The sequence below is a fragment of the Rhinolophus sinicus genome, chromosome X (assembly GCF_036562045.2).
Source record: "Rhinolophus sinicus isolate RSC01 chromosome X, ASM3656204v1, whole genome shotgun sequence".
NCBI lineage: Eukaryota > Metazoa > Chordata > Mammalia > Chiroptera > Rhinolophidae > Rhinolophus > Rhinolophus sinicus.
In genome coordinates this window covers 32,849,520-32,864,747 of record NC_133768.1, presented here as the reverse complement: position 1 = coordinate 32,864,747, position 15,228 = coordinate 32,849,520, and the positions used below count along the sequence as shown (strand labels likewise).

Below are 15,228 nucleotides of genomic sequence, written 5' to 3'. Positions count from 1 at the left end.
CAATAAATGTGATTAGAAACTGATTCTAACTGAGCTATGGCTTTATGTGAAAGTTCTCCCAGGGAGAAAACTTTCCCAAAGGCATGATTTTGTCATGGAATTTCCTAGCAAAGTAATGGGAGGGAAGGCACTTCTGAAACTGCTTGAAGTCATACCACATAGTTGGCCATCAGTTGGATTCCAGGTAAGGCAAAGAGGTAGTCCTTTCTCCCTCTTGAGAGTGGGACTACTAGCTGAGGATGTGCCTAATTCAGGGACTCTGGAAACTTCCTCAGGAGAAAAAAATCTATATTGACAACAACAAATACCTATAGAGAGTGCACTAGAGATACAGTGGGAGCAAAAGCCCGGTGTCCCTTATCTCAGAGCATTTACAGGTCAGTGAAGAGGGTATTAATAATTACACCAATGCAAATACAATTATGAGCTGACACCACTACTCTGCCGGGAAGGAATTTGTAAACTAGGACACTGACCTAGACTAGAGGGGTCAGGAGAATTTCTTGCAGGAAGGGACACACAGGCTAAGATAGGAGGATAAATGGGCATTAACTAGATGAAGAAGAAAGGGAAAAGCATTGCAGACAGAGGGAACAGAATGTACACAGGTACTGTGATGAGAGGTAATATGGCATATTTGAGAACTGATAAAAGATAGGTGTGTGACTGGAAGACAGACAGCAAAGGGGACAGGGTGAAAGAAGCTGGGGTGGTCAGCAGGGGCCTTGTAGTAAGTCACAGTCATGGTGAGGATTTGCATCTTTTTTTTAAAGATTTTATCGGGGAAAGGAACAGGACTTCATTGGGGAACAGTGTGTACTTCCAGGGCTTTTTTCCAAGTCAAGTTGTTGTCCTTTCAGTCTCAGTTGTGGAGGGCGCAGCTCAGCTCCAGGTCCAGTTGCTGTTGCTAGTTACAGGGGGCGCAGCCCACCATCCCTTGCGGGAGTCGAACTGGCAACCTTGTGGTTGAGAGTCCGCACTCCAACCAACTGAGCCAACCAACTGAGCCATCCGGGAGCTCAGCAGCAGCTCAGCTCAAAGTGCGGTGTTCAATCTTAGTTGCGTGGGGCGGAGCCCAGCCCACCATCCCTTGCGGGACTCGAGGAGTCAAACCGGCAACCTTGTGGTTTAGAGCTCACTGGCTCATGTGGGAATCGAACCTGCAGCCTTCGGCGTTAGGAGCACGGAGCTCCAAACACCTGAGCCACTGGGCCTGACCGGCCCCAGGGTTTGCATCTTTATTTGGAAAACAATAAGAAGCCATTGAAGAGTTTAAGTGGGGGTGTGATGTAATCAGATTTGTGTTGTTGAATGGTCTCTCTGGAAACCACGCATAGACTGGATTATACTACACAATTGGGGAGACAGAGTTGGGTACTGAGTAGTCCAAGTGAATGGTGCTAGCAGCTTGGACCAGGAGTACGCTGTTGTGGAGGTGATAAGATGGGAAGCATGCAGCTGATGCATGACATCACCCACCTTCCAGTGGAGACGAAAGCCCAAAAGCATGATGTAATAGAGAGAACATAAAACAGATCTGAATTCAAGTTCTGGCTGTGCTTCTTGCCAGCTGTGTGACCTCTGACAAGTGTCTAAACCTCTCTGTGTTTCAATGTCCTGATATGTAAAGTAAGCATAATAAGTCCTACCTTGCTGGGCTGTTGGGCAGATTATCTGAGATACACCTGTGCCTGGCATAGAGTAGGACAGTGTGCTGAGGCACCCCTTGTCCTGTAAACCCGTATAGACGAGTGATAAAATTCTGACCAAGTTAGTTTTTGCTACTGATGTAATGTGTATTTGCTGCACTGTTTGAGAAAATATTCAATTGTGCTGTAGAAGACAAGAAAACAAATGGGATGAGTGAAATTTGTCATCGATAAGTAAGTTAGTAACCTGGGAGAAATGTTAGACAGATAAGGTAGAGCATATGGGTAAACATAGCTAGAAAGAGGTGGAAGGAGCAAGAGATTCCTAATATTCATGAGGTACTAAATATACAAGAGACACGAAATATTCATGAGACACTAAATATATTTAAGTCACCTGAGGCCCTAAATATTCATAATAGACTAAATATACATGAGGCATATGAGGTACTCAATATTCACCCACCCATTGGTGATAATACTCATTCTGGCCCCATGTGTCCTGTGCCCAAGAAATGCAAATAACCTCTATGGCTGCTCCTCAGGCTAATTGGAGAAGTGCAGCCAGGCCTGTTGTCTCTCCCATAGAGCATGTGTGTACGGTTAGCCCCAGGCTCCTTCCAGACTCCTGTGCACCTCACACCTCAACTGTGGTTTTGTAAACCACACCATCAGAGGGCAAGGCTGATAGAGGGAGCAGAGAGAAACAGAACATTGCCCACCCCGGGATTCAGGATCCTTCCGCCAGCTTGCACCCTGTCCTACGTGCATGAACCTACCCCCACCTCTCTCTTTGCTTCTCACTGTGTGTTTCCACTTGCTTTACTGCACTATGTGATTCAAGCTCTTTGTCTTGGTTTGCGAGCCTTTCTTTCCTGTGACCTCTGGGGTAGCTCGCTTAGAAGGATACTGGGAGGCCACTGTTTCATAGAGGTGAGCTCCCACGTGACAGTTGAGTAAGGAGGGAGAATGAAACTCTCCTGGCACCATGTCAGATGGAACATTGTTCTGAACAGGTCAGGCATTGAGGTTCGAAGCATGGGAAAGAGGTGTGGCATGCATCAAGCCAGCTCTAAGGAAATCGTGATTATCTGAAATGGGTGAGCCCCTACTGACACAAATGGTGATGCGAGTTGAAGAGTGATAGCTGTGGGTATCTGTAAAGATGCTGAAAAACTGAAGTAAGGAATCACTTGTGCCCACTGTTGGCTTGTTTAGTGTCGTATGAGATTTCTAATCTCTTCAAGTGTGTTAACAAGAATTCCCAAATTGGAAAATGGACCCCAAGCGCCAAGAGGTTAAGAACAACTGTGGTGAGTGCTAGGCTCTGGTGCAGTAACAAATGGTCCCCTAAATTCTCAGAAACTTAACACAACAAAGATTTATTTCTCACACACATGTAATATGCCTATTTGGGGTTGGCTGGGGGGTTCTCCTTTACCTTGCCCTCACTCCAGGACACAGGTCGATGGACCACTATTTAGAATATTGCCATCTATGGTGACAGAGGGAAAGCAAGCTCACTTCCTGCTCACAACTCATTGGTCACAACTGGTCATATGGCCCCACTCAACCTCAGTGGGCCAGGAAGTGCAACTCTTCCATGTTCCTGGAAGGTGGAGAGCCAGAAACATGTAGTGGACATTTCTGATTTGGCTTCCAGAGTGCCTTTGGTTGCATGTATAAAAACTCAAGGACCCAAAGGCTTTGGGAATGAGGGTGTCCAGACTGGACTGCAAGACTCAGACCCCCAAGACCACATTCAGAAGACCCTCTGAAGTTTTCTGAATCCACAAACATCCCCAGCAGACTTACTTCAATGTCCTCTGCCTCCACCAAAGCATTTATTCCAGGCGCAGTAGAGAAGGTAGCTAATGACCAGCCATCAAGAAAGGCAGGGTCTCTGTGTTTAGGGGGGAGACATATCAGACTGACACATGCAGTGGCCGGAAGAGTCCGGAAGAAAGATGATGAATGGAAGGATGTCAGGGCAGCCGTGTAAACTTGGCATGAACTTCCCAATTGAGTTCAGTAATAGGTAAACACTTTTGGCTTTTTAAATAGCATTTACCTTAAGTAGCCCTGTTAATTAGTATTAATTAGCAGCTAGTAGTTTCTATTGCCTCCTAATTGGTGGTTTGCAAGTCAAGAAGTTTAGGTGGAGAGTGGGATAAAGGTAAATGTGAAAGGAAAGAGGGGTTTCTAGTTTTCTAGGATGAGCAATTAGTAATCATTCACTTGAAAGCAGGGCTCTCTCAAGGTTGAAAAGTGCCCCTGAGAAGTCACCCTTGGCTGGATCCACTCCCTATAATGCTTGACACAAACACACACCCAGCTTTCTTTTACAAGTGGTTTCTGTGGCTTAAGGCCAATAGCACTTTCTCTCCAACCCTCTCTGAGCCCTGGACCAAGGATATTTTCCAAACCTCTTTCAGAATCATTGCTCACTTGCCCCAGCCTGTTCCAGCATGTCCTCTTTCATCTACTGCCTTGCTAAAGAACCTTGCCAAGGCAGAAGTTGCCAGATCTTTGGGAGTATCCCAGGTTTCTGCCCCCTGGGGAGAGAAAGAGTGCCAGCTTAGAGAGCTGGCTCCAGTCGGATGGAAGGGAAGAGAGTTGGTTTCTAGGTCACCGAAATGTTAGCCCAAGCTTTGGAATCACCAAGACTTGGGTCCAAGTTCCAGCTCCTCTGCTTACTATCTGTCTGGCTGGCCTTGGGCTCATTACATGTAACCCTTATGAGCCCGTTTTCTCACACTGGTAATAGGAGAAATTTTTTCATATAGAGTTGTGAGAGTAAATGAAATCATGTATGCTAAGCATGTAGCACTTTGCCTAGCACATTGGAAGTGCTCGTTGAATGGCATCTATTGTAGGGTGGCTGGTTGGCTCAGTTGGTTAGAGCACAGTGCTCGTAACACCAGGGTCGCCGGTTCGATTCCCACATGGGCCAGTGAGCTGTACCCTCCACAAATAGAATGAAAAAAAAAAAGGTATCTATTATAAAAACAAATGTTAAAGTAATCAGAAGTTAAGCCCTGATGAAATCTTCAGCACAAACCCAAATTTGAAGGTGGACCCTCGTCACCTGCCATCAGGAGACCTCAGTCTCCCCTTGGCACCTAATATCCAGCTGGCTTTGATAGATGACATCTAGCTCCTCGTGGGAGCCTGGAACCAGCAGAAAGTCTATCACCAATGTCTTAAACAACCTCATGGTTTCTGGAAAGAGCTTGAAAACTCTTTCCTCCTGCTATGTTTCTAGACCTAGGTGGATTTTCTGACCTCAACTTGCTCCAGACCATGTCCTAGGGGTCCCTGGCAGTCCCCAATCAGCCCTTGGCCGTAGTCACCAAATCATTCGGGGATTTTCTCTCATGGAATTTGCTATTTGTACCAGTTAAGGTGACATTAAATTGCAAGTAACAATGGCCCAAAGTGACAGTGGCCTAAAGAAAGTAGTTTATTTCTTTCATATACAAAAGTCCAAAAGAATGAAGCTCAGGGTTGGTATGGCTGCCCTGTTCCACCTAGTCCTCAGAGATCCAGGTTCCTACCATCTTGTCACTCAATTGTGCATTGTCTCCATTCCCAGGGTCACTTCTTGGTCCAAGATGGCTGCTCCAGCTCCAGCTTTCATGATCACATTCCAGCCAGCCAAATGTAGAAAAGGGGGCAAAGGACACATGTGAGCTGTCTTTGAAGGAAGGCTCCCAGAAATTTGCCGCATGACTTTTGCCCTTACATCTCAGTTCAGCCATGTAGCCACACCTGGCTGTAAGAAGGCATGGAGGACGCACGGTTGGTCTGCAAGAGAAGGAGAAATGAAGGCGATATGCAGAGAAGTTGGGAGCAAGGGGTGTGTCTGCATCCATTCAAAAAGCTTCATTTGGGGCTTATGTTAGCTGGAGTTGGTTTGTAACTTGTAGCCAAAACAACAACAAAGACAATTACCAAGATTGTTTCCCTAACCCTGCACTAATGGAGTTGCACACATCAATGCCTAAGAATCATTTAGAGTTGGTTATTTAAAATATTGATTTTCTGATCCTATCCCCCAGAAATCCCAATTCCTTGAGTCTGGAGTGGGGCCTGGACTCACATTTTTAACACATTCCCCCATTCTGTTGTGGGAAGTCCAAGAACTACAATTTGAGAAATACTGGTTTACAGCCAGTTCAGCAGTGTATCAGTTACCACTGCTGTGTAAAAAACAGCCCCAAATTCACCAGCTTAAAACAACAACCATTTTATTTTGCTCACAGATTCTGTGGGTCAGGAATTTAGAGAGGCTATAACAGGGACAGCTTGTCTCTGCTCCATGTCTTGGGCCTCAACTGGGAGGACTCGAAGGCTGGGGGTGTCTCAAAGGCTGGGGGTGTCTCAAAGGCTGGGGTCTGAAATCATCTGGAGGCTCTTTCAGTTGCATGTTTGGGGGTTGATGCTGGCTGTTGGCTGGGACCTCAGTGGGGCCATCAGCTGGAACACCTACAAGTGGACCTGTCCATGTGTCACGCTTCGTCACAGCATGGTCATTGCGTTCTAAGAGTGAGAGTCCCAAGAGAGAACCATGAGAGAACTCAATGGCCTTCAGTGACCTAGCCTCAGAAATCAGTGTCACTTCCGCTATAGTCACAGGCCACCAGATTCAAGGGGGAGGGGACATAGATCACACTCTACTTTACAATGTAGAGGAGCATATGGGATGAATGGGAGCTCTTGTTGCAGCCATCTTTGGAAAAGATCATCTTCCACAAAGATGAAACCTGAGCATCTGCAAAGGGACTTTAGCAAATGCCAGGTGGTCAGGCTTCTGGTCCCCATCCTGCTGGAACCCCTCCCCGCTCCAATCTGTTTTATATGATGGCTTTTTTCATCAGCCAAGATTTTGCCTTTCCCCCAGGCCCTAACCTGGAGCTTATAAACCTGAGGATAGGGGAATGGGGCCAGCGTTTTTGCAAATGGCTCCACCTCCTCCTCAGGTCTCTGGAAGGTGCCAGTGCTGTATTGATCCTCTGGTCATGTTGGCCTTGCAGAATCCTATGTGGGAGACTCAGGAGGGAGCTGATGGAGGAAACCTCTGGCCAGGACTCAACATGGGGTGTGTCAAGGAACCCACTCAGGATTTAAAAAATCATCTGTCACGTGGTTCTTTTGCCAGCTTAGAATAATTGCCAAATTTTTTCTGCCTAATTTGCACAGAAAGTGCAGAAAAATTCTTTTCTTTCTTTTTAACATCAACTTTAATGGTGCCCTGGGATGTGATTCTTCATAAAGGGAACGCACCTGTGAAACCATGGTGCTGGATTCCTGGGGACGCTGCCCGTTCTGGCTGAGAATGGGACCTCAGACATGCAGCATTTTGAGGGCACAGACTGAGCTTCTGCTTGGCTGGTTTCCTACCCAGGCCCATGCTGGCAAGCTTGGCAAAGACCTGCTGAACTGAAGGATGGCCTCCTGCACTAGCCAAACTCCCCCTGATCTACTGGATGTTATTCTCCTGTTAAAATCAAGGAGTAACCTCAGACTAACCTCAGAGACCTTCATCTGACCCTCTCACCTTCCAGACGAGGGAAGAGAAGGCAGAAAGCCAAAGTGACATGTCTAAAGCCATGTGGTTGGCCAAACCTTAAATCCTGAACAATTTCTGACCCCTCTTAAGGCTCTTTCGAAAAGGGGGCACCTCCCCCATCTTGCTAATTAATAAAATGCCTCACTCTCCCTCCCCGTTTTCTAAGCACTTACTCCCTTCCCTATGTGCTCTACCTTCTGCATTTGTTGTTTCTACCAACAGATGGAACCGATGTTTTTTTTGAGCTGATGTGTGCATTAAGCTCCCTTTGGAACGAACTTGCTGCTGGTGGCTGTCCTGATTCAAGCTGTCGTTCAAATAATCCCTGACTCTTAGATCTGGGCTTTCCCCCTAATGAATCCATCAATGGCACTATTAGGAACTCTTGGGTTTCTTTTTTAATGTTGCCATCAAAAAAAGTCTCCAGTGGATTGCAGAGGGCAGGACTAGCCTATAGACATCATCCAGAGCAGTTTTAAACAAGTCTGCAAATTCTTTGACACTTCTGCTATCGAGAGATGGCATCGATGCCCTAGTGACTCACTTGTAACAAATAGAATGCAGTGGAAATGACAGGGAATGACTTAGCAGGCGAGGTTAGCCAAGGCCATGAATCTTCCACCGAAGTCTCCCTCTTGAGATCCTTGCTTGCTGGATGTCACCTCCAGGGACACTTCCTCTCAGAACCCAGCCACAATGCTGTAAGAACCCAAGACATATGGGAGGCGTCCTGTACACAGTGAGTTGGTTGGCAGCCCCCCTGAGCCAGCTCAACTCCTCAGCCCAGGCACTAGCCACGTAACTGAAGGAGCTTCAAGATGGTTCCAGCTCCCAGGCATTTGTGTTACCCCACCCTTCTAACCTTCCCACTGAGGCCCCAGTTATCATAAAGTAGAGATAAGTTGCCCCTGTTCGAATTCCTGATGCGTGGACTCCATGAACATAATAAAATGGTTGTTTTAAGCAGTCATGTTTTAGAATTGTTTGTTACTCAGCACTAGTGACTGGGCAGGGGGACCATCCAACAGGGCAGGGGGACATCCTTGCAAAATATCAGAGACTCCAGGCTCAAAAACCCACTGGGCACATGGGCCCATCACCAATGACATTAGGTCGAAAATGAAAGTGGGACTTGCACCAAGTTCCAGGCGAATGTGAGGTCCCTCTGTGAGAAAATGGAATGAGGATGCTGGAGCTGAGCCGTTGGCTTCACACCTTCAGTTCCCTCCACCTGGAATGCCTCCCACCTATTCTTTTGCCTGCCAACTGCTACCCATCACCCAAGACTTGGTTCAGTCACTACCTTCTCTGGGAGGTCTTTCCTGACATTCCAGCACAGAACACACTCATGCTCAAACATGCAGAGCCTGGGGGACAAGTCCTTTTTCCGGAGTCCACACCTTGCCATACCTACTCCTGTTCTAGCACTCACTGCAATATACTGCACTTAGCTTCCCGATTAGACTAGGAGTTTCTGGAGATTGGGAATATCTCTTGCCAGTTCTGGCACAGGGCTCAAAACACAGCCACCATCCACTGACAACCTCCTCTCCCTCCTCTTCCCCCTCCTCCCATTTTTTTCTCCCCTCCTCTTCTGTCTCCTTCTTCTCCTTTTCTCTTTCCTCTTCCCCCATCATCTCCCTCTCCTCTCCCTCCTCCTTCTTCCCCTCTTCTCCTCCTCCTCTTCCTGCTCTCTGTCCAGAATCTGTGCTACCCCCACACCTTTCCTGTTGCCCAGCAGGGGCTCTGAGCCCCATTCACTCTCTTTTGGGGGCTCAGCTTAATTTCCCTCCAGCAGCACAGATTCAACACCACACCTGTTCTCCTGTTTTGGCTTGCACTGCTTTTGTGGTTAACAAGGGATGACAGATCCCTTTCTGGAATCCTCTCCAGGGACCCAAATCTCAAAACCAGACCCCAGGACGATTTGCACAGGCTCAGACCCAGCAGCATCCCCACCTGCCATCCTGTCCCCTGCAGGAAGGCACAGCAATGGGAGATGGGCAGCGGGAAAGGAGGCCACGTGGGGCCTGATCTGTCTGGAAAGTGTCACTGGCCTTTCCCACAGTGTGTTGTGTCACAGAAATTGTTGCCGACAGGGGTCAGGTAGCCTAACACTGAATTTGGAGGGCGGGGATCCGTGTGAATGGCACCTTGCTCTGAGAAGGGGCCCGCAAGGCCCACTGGCCTAATGAAGGCAGCCAGGCATTGTGAGAGGCCTGCAGGACTCACGGGGCATGGCAGGGAGGCTGGGAGAGGTCTTAGCCCCGAGGGGAAGAATGCCCATGTCAGGGAAGGCGAGCATTAACTCCGGCAGGCCTGCAGACCGAGGGGCCAGAATGAACTCCTCAAAGGCCGTTGAACAGGGCCTGTGATTGACAAGTGGGCTCTGTCAATCAGGGAAAGCAGGCTGTGAGAGAGTGGGCCACCAGATACAAAAAGAACGAAGTTTGATGAGCTCTGGGGACTGGGCTGGAAACAGGGGAGGCTGAGCCAGAGTCCCAGGCAGCTTGCGATTTCATGAGAGAAACCAGGGTTTTAACTGGGGACCTTTCAGACCTAGGCATGGGTTTATCATAGGGTGTCTGTCTTGGGGAAATTGTCAACAGGAAGCTGACTTGTCAATGATGTCTGTGCCAAATCCTTGAGCTTGCCTTAGTTATTTGATGCGGCACTTAGTCACCAATGTAGAACATAGATGATCACATGGTCTGTGTTGGAGAGACTTTGCTATGGGGCGGGGGCAGTTGGCAGCGATGGTTTTATTGTACAAAGAATTCGAGACAGGATAGGTGCTGAATAAATATTTGATCATTTATGCACGTAGCGCCAGTGCTCCAAACTGTATTTTAAAAATAAAATGCCAACATTCTATTTGCTAAGTTTAAAGATTACTTTAAATTAGATGTTTGCAGTCATTCTAGAAAATATTTGGAATTTATAGATTAAAATACAGAATGAGGGGTGGCCCCTCCTCCCACTGAAAGTTAGTGCCAGCATTACGGTGTATTTAACTCCAGTCTTTTTACTATATATCTTTTAAAATATAATTGTGATCAACTGTACACACAATTTGGCAATTTGCTCTTTTCTTGCTCAACGTAGTGATACAAGCATTTTTCATGTTATTACAAACTCCTGGTAAACATCATTTTTAATGGCTACATAATATGGATTGTATTTTCAATTTTCATTAAATTCCTGTTTTATCTTCAGCCTGATTGCTTTGAAGGGCCTAATTTCTGCCAGTCCTAATCTGCTTATCTGTTTATCAGGCGCTGCATTTCCACCAAGGCTATCCCTTTTTCTGAGGGAGAGGGGGGTGGGGGGGACATGAAAGAAGGTTCCAGATGGGATGGATATAGCCTCTACATGGGGTCACTGGCAAGCCAGAGACACTGTCAGGGCAGGACCACCATGGGCCCTGGGTTTCTCCTGGTCAGTCTCCATTTCAAACATTCTCTCCGGTTGTATGCATAAATTCACTGGTTCTTACAGAGACCACATGGCTCTTTTAGGATTAAAAATTATGATTCCCATACATCTGGGCATATTGTGATAGAAAAGAAAGATTAGAGTTGGCTAAAGTGGTAGCAGAAAGGGATCGTGGCATCCAGGTGGGGGTGGTAGGGAAGCTCTGTGCAAAATATTTAACCTTCAACTTCTACAGATGGTGAATGTGTCTGTTTAATACCAGTGAATGTATCAAATCTCGCTTCTTAAAAGAAGAAAGAACTCATGACTCTTTCAAATAGATAAGTGGTCCTGGGTGTTTAATTCATTAAGGGACACCCTCCAAACCTGAGTGTGTGTATGCGTGTGTGTGTGCTCATGTATGTGTGTATATGCAGTTCTATAAATTTTAACACATGTATAGATTCTTGTAACCACTACTACAATTAGGATACCTGTATCAGTTCCATCAGCCAAACAACTCCTTTGTGCTACCCCTTTGTAGTCTAGCCCTTGCCTACCCTTAATGTCTGGCAGCCACTGATCCATTCCTCATCACTCTAGTCTTGTCTTTTCCAGAACCTCATACAAATGGAATCATGCAGCATGTGAGCTGCTGAAGACTGGCTTCTTTCACTCAACATAATGCCTTTGAGATTCATCCAAGTTGAGTACATCAATAGTTCGTTTCTTTTTATGGCTGAATAGTTTTCCATCATATGAGTATATCACCATTTGTTAAATCATTCACTTATTGAAGGATATTTGGATTGCTTCCAGTTTTGAATAATTGTAAATAGAACTACTATGAACATTTGCAGACAGATTTTTGTGTGAACATACATTTTCATTTCCCTTGGGTAAATAACCTAGATTACCGGGTCATATGGAAATTGTATGTTTAACCTTATACAAGAAACTGCCAACCCATTTTGCAGAGTGACCACACTATTTAACACTCCCACCAGCGATGTATGAGAGTTCCAGTTGCTCCGCATCCTTGTCAGCACTTGATAAGGTCAGTGCTTTTAATTTTAGCCATTCTGATAGGTGTGTAGTGTGTATCTCATCATGGCTTTAATTTGCATTTCCCTAATGGCTAATGATGTTGAACATCATTTTCTGTTTATTTGCTGTCTGTTATCTATCTTCTTTGGTGAAGTGCCCAAGTCTTTGGACCGTTTTTAATTGAGCTGTTAGTTTTCTTACTAATGAGTTTTGAGAATTCTTTATATATTTGGCACACAAGTCTTTTGTTGGATATATATGATTTGCAAATATTTTCTCCAGTCTGTAGGTTGCTTTTTCATTCTCTTATCAGTGTCTTTCACAGAACAAAAGTTTTCAATTTTATTGAAATCTAATTTATCAAATGTTCTTTTATTGATTACGCTTTTGGTCTCGTGTCTAAGAGCTCTGCTTGACCCTAGGTCATGAAGATTTTTCTCCTATGTTTTCGTCTACAAGTTTTATAGTTTTACACTTTACATTTAGACCTATGATCCATTTTGAATTAATTTTTGTATAAGGTGTAAAGTTTAGATTGAGGTTCACTTTTGTTGCGTATGGATGTCTAATTGCTCCAATACCATTTGTTGAAAAGACTATCTTCTCTCCATTGAATTGCCTTATACCTTTGTCAAAAATCAATTGGCTATGTTTGGGTGAGTCTATGTCTGGACCCTATTCTGTTCCATTGATCTATGTGTCTATCCCTCTGCCAAGACCACACTGTCTCACTATAGCTTTATACCGTGTTTCCCCGAAAATAAGACCTAGCTGGACAATCAGCTCTAATGTGTCTTTTGGAGCAAAAATTAATATAAGACCCAGTATTATATTATATTATATTACATTACATTACACTATATTATATTACACCTGGTCTTATAGTAAAATAAGGCCAGGTCTTATATTAATTTATGCTCCAAAAGATGCATTAGAGCTGATTGTCCAGCTCGGTCTTATTTTCAGGGAAACACGATAGTAAGTCTTAAAATCAAGTAGTGAGATTCTTCCAACTTTCTTCTTATTTTTTTGAAATTGTTTCGGCTATTCTAGTTCCTTTGCTTTTCCATATACATTTTAGAATCAGCTTATCTATATTTACAAGAAATCTTGCTGGAGTTTTCATTGGAATTGTGTTAAATATATAGATCAATTTGGGAGGAAATTGGCATCTTTGTTATGTTGAGTTTTCTAATCTATGAACCCAGTCTGTCTCTTCCCCATTTTCTTTTGTTTGTTTGATTTCAGAATTTTTGCTCTCTTTCATGGCATGGAGGCCGTTGGCTGCTTCAGGATGAAGCCGAGCATCTCTTTCCCAGCCACTGTCCGCCAGAAACTCACTGAAGTGGACGATGAACGCAAACTTTGTACGTTTTATGAGACACGTATGGCCACAGAAGTTGCTGCTGACGCTCTGGGTGAAGAATGAAAGGGTTATGTTGTTCGAATCAGTGGTGGAAATGAAAAATAAGGATTCCCCATGAAGCAGCGTGTCTTGATCCATGGTCGTGTCCGCCTGCTCCTGAGTAAGGCGCATTCCTGTTATAGCCCAAGGAGGACTAGAGATAGAAAGCGCAAATCTGTTCAGTGTTGCATTGTGGATGCTAATCTGAGTGTTCTCAACTTGGTCATTATAAGAAAAAAGGGGGAGAAAGACATTCCTGGTCTCACTGATACTTCTGTACCCTGCCGCCTGGAGCCCAAAAGAGCTAGCAGAATCCACAAACTTTTCAATCTCTCTAAAGAAGATGATGTCCGCCAATATGTTGTGAGAAAGCCCCTAAAAAAAAGAAGGTAAGAAACCTAGGACCAAAGTACCAAGATTCAGCATCTTGTTATTCCTGCAACATAAAGGTCGGTGTATTGCTTTGAAGAAACAACAGACTAAGAAAAATAAAGAAGAGGCCACAGACTATGTTAAACTTTTGGCCAAGATAATGAAAAGGCAAAGAAAAACACCAGGAACAGATGGCCAAAAGACATAGGCTGTCCTATCTGAGAGTTTCTACCTTTGAGCCTGAGTCCAGTCAAAAATGAGAGTTTCTTTTTCTTTTTCTTTTTAAATTACACCCACGGTAACCACTTTGAGCACCTCTTGTTTTTTTTGTTTTGTTTTTGTTTTTAATTTTTATTGGGGAATATTGGGGAACAGTGTGTTTCTCCAGGGCCCATCAGCTCCAAGTCATTGTCCATCAATCTAGTTGTGGAGGGCGCAGCTCACTGGCCCAGGTGGGAATCGAACCAGCAATCCTGTTGTTCAGAGTGTTCAGAGCACGCGCTCTAACCAACTGAGCCATCCGGTCACCCAAAATAAGAGTTTCTAAGAGTAAACAACAAATCAGATCAGACCAAAAAAAAGAAAAAAGAATTTTCTTTCCCCTCTGGGAGAAGACAGATCTCGAAATGTTTGGCTTCAAGATGAAGAGAGCACTGCCTTGCATGGATTCTTTCCTTTTACCCAGGCATGTCTTCCTTCCTTCCAGCCCAGTAGGGACTTTCACTGGCAATTTTACACTTTGGGGACAGGGTAAAACGAGGGTCTTATCAGACTCATTTGTTCAGGTGCTAGAGAATGTTTTGGTGTTGGTGCATACATGGGTGTCCTCATGTATACACACTTACACCTATGTGGGTGGCCATATGTGCACACATATACATGTGTGGGAGTCTGCATGTACACATACACATGTACGTTTCTGCATATACATGCACATGTACGCATATGTGGGTTTCTATGTCTATACATACACATGGCCCCTCTGACAGAGGCAGCCTCTGCCTTCCTCCCTGCTTTAAGCAGCCATGTGATGCCAGGCTGAGAAGAAGGGAGGCTGTTTGCTTCCCATGCAGAATGCTGGCAGAAACGTGACCTTGAAAGAAACAGCACAAACGTACATATAGAGAGCATCTTAGCAACTGCTTGTTGAGAAAAAGAAAGGAATCAGAGAAAAGAGCCAGGAAAAAAGGAAGAGGAGGAGAAAAACAAGACAGAAGGCAAGCTGGACCCTTTAGAGGGGAGCTGGATCCCCTAGCGCTCTCCAGGCTTTCTCATACTCCTGAAAGGGGGAGAGGAAAGAAATGGGTGACACTTTTAGTCCTCCAACTGGGAAAATGAGCCATGTTTACATAAATCAAGTCAGGAACAGAAGGAAACGCAACAGCCTATGTGGCCACTTGTACTAGCACGTGCCTCCATTACCTCCTTTAACCATCTCAGCAATCCCAGGAGTTGGTGTCATCAGCCATATTTTACAGAAACAGACTGGGAGAGATTAAGGAACTTGCCCAAAGTCTCACAATAAAGGGCAGAGTCTTGCTGCAACCTCTGGACTGTCACACTCTAAGTTCCTTCGTCTACAGTTGGGTACATTCACCGTGAAGTACTCAGGCTGTGAAATGGCTGAATTGGTTACTTTGGGCTGCTTAATGGCCCATCTGAATGCCACAGTCCTGCCTGCAGAATCACAGGATTCAGGAGCAACAGAGATAATCGAGCCTATATCTGCTTTCATAGCTAACAAAACTGAGGTGCAGAGCGACGGCCAC

The 15,228-nt window shown here is 45.2% G+C and overlaps 1 pseudogene; it reads left to right on the top strand.

Moving 5' to 3' along the window:
* Window positions 1–12,976: 12,976 nt before the first annotated feature.
* LOC141569633 (small ribosomal subunit protein eS6-like) lies at window positions 12,977–13,719 on the top strand (annotated as a pseudogene).
* The last annotated feature ends 1,509 nt before the right edge of the window (window positions 13,720–15,228 follow it).